The sequence below is a fragment of the Desmodus rotundus genome, chromosome 1 (assembly GCF_022682495.2).
Source record: "Desmodus rotundus isolate HL8 chromosome 1, HLdesRot8A.1, whole genome shotgun sequence".
NCBI lineage: Eukaryota > Metazoa > Chordata > Mammalia > Chiroptera > Phyllostomidae > Desmodus > Desmodus rotundus.
Genome location: NC_071387.1, coordinates 69,954,979 through 69,957,041, shown reverse-complemented (window position 1 = coordinate 69,957,041; position 2,063 = coordinate 69,954,979). Strand labels below are relative to the sequence as shown.

The following is a 2,063-nucleotide window of genomic DNA, read 5'->3' as shown; positions in this document are numbered from 1 at the left end:
TCTCTCTCTCTCTCTCCCTCTCCCTGTCTCTCTCTCTGTCTTTCCCTCTTCCCCATCCTCTTTCTTTAAAATCAATTGGAAAAATATCCTCAGATGAGGATTTAAAAAAAAATGTCTACCCAAAGGTAAGACAATCTGAAAAGTGACAGTAAGTATCCCACATACTAAAAGATCTAAACTAGACCAAGAATTTGTCTTGAAGTACAATAAAACTACCATATTAATTATTTATGGTTTTTGCATGAGAAAAACTCATGAAAGAATAGAGAGCTCTTTTTTGTGACTCCTCAGAGGTGCTCAGCAGCTTCAGTATGAAGCTGAACGTCTCTTTTGCAGCCACTGGCTGCCACATACACATTGAAGTGGGTGATACATACAAATTTTTATGGTAAACATATGGCCACAGAAGTTGCTGCTGATGCTCTAGGTGAAGAAACAAAGAGTTACGTGGTTCAAATCAGTGGTGGGAATGACAAACAAGGTTTCCCCATGAAGTAGGGTGTCTTAACCCATGGCTCTGTCAACCTGTTGCTGAGCAAGGGGCATTCCTGTTATAGGCCAAGAAGGACTGCAAATCTGTTCAGCATTGCACTGTGAATGCCACTCTCAGTGCTCCCAACTTGGTCATTGCCAAAAAAAAAATGGAGAAAGATATTCCTGGTCTCACTGATACTACTTTGTCTCATGACCTGGGGCCCAAAAGTGCTAGCAGAATCCATAAACTTTGCAATCTCACTAAAGAAGATGATGTCCACCAATAAGTTTTGAGAAAACCCTTAAACAAAGAAGGTAAGAAACCTAGGACCAAAGCACCCAAGATTCAGCGTCTTGTTACTCCATGGGTCCTGCAACACAAACATACGCGTATTGCCCTGAAGAAGCAGTGTACTAAGAAAAATAAGGAAGAGGCTGCAGAGTATGCTAAACTTTTGGCTAAGAGGATGAAGGAGGGCCAAGAAAAACACCAGAAACAAATAGATTGCCAAGAGACATAGGCTATTCTCTCAGAGAGCCTTTACCTCTGAGTCCAGCCAAAAATGAGATTTTCTAAGAGTAACAAAGAAAGAGAGAGAGAGAGAGAGAGAGAGAGAGAGAGAGAGAGAGAGAGAGAAGAAGAAGAAGAAGAAGAAGAAGAAGAAGAAGAAGAAGAAGAAGAAGAAGAAGAAGAAGAAGAAGAAGAAAGAAAGAAAGAAAGAAAGAAAGAAAGAAAGAAAGAAAGAAAGAAAGAAAGAAAGAAAGAAAGAAAGAAAGAAAGAAGAAAGGAAGGAAGGAAGGAAGGAAGGAAGGAAGGAAGGAAGGAAGGAAGGAAGGAAGGAAGGAAGGAAGGAACAAAGGAACAAAGGAACAAAGGAAGAAAGAGGAAGGGAGGGAGGGAGGGAAGGAGGGAGGGAGGGGAGGAGGGAGGGGGAGAGAGAGAGAAAGAAAGAGAAAGAAAGAAGAGAGAAAGAAAGAAAGATGAAGGAAGGAAGGAGGAAAGGAAGGAAGGGAGGAGGAAAGGAAGGGAGGGAGGGAGAGAGAGAGAGAGAAAGGAAGAGAGAAAGAAAGAAAGATGAAGGAGGGAAGGAAGGAAGGAAGGAAGGAAGGAAGGAAGGAAGGAAGGAAGGAAGGAAGGAAGGAAGGAAGGAAGGAAGGGAGAGACGAAGGAATTGTTTCATACCTATTTAAAAAATCACCAGAAAATCTAAAAGCCATTGCTATCAGATAATATAATGCTTGATTCTTAGCAGCTGAAATTTTTAATGTTACATACATATTTCCTCAGGCTATATTTTAAACAATACTTAAACTATGTGAGTTCCTTTGGCTTTCATCCTCACCATGAAGGTGATGGAAATATTGCTGGATATCCAGAAAAAGTTGAACCACAGGTTATTTGAATAACTAGAAGTTAATACATTATGTGCCTATTTTCAAATGAATCTTATACATTCTTTTCTAGATTTTTTCTTAGAAGCATTTTACTACTACAGGTACCTTTTGAGGGTCACATAAAAATTATATCTGCTACAATTCAGAAAAAATATCAGTAGGTTGTGAACAAGGACCGTATTCACTTCGCTGCA

The 2,063-nt window shown here is 39.9% G+C and overlaps 1 pseudogene; it reads left to right on the top strand.

Moving 5' to 3' along the window:
* Positions 1-311: 311 nt before the first annotated feature.
* LOC112302894 (small ribosomal subunit protein eS6-like) lies at positions 312-1,093 on the top strand (annotated as a pseudogene).
* The last annotated feature ends 970 nt before the right edge of the window (positions 1,094-2,063 follow it).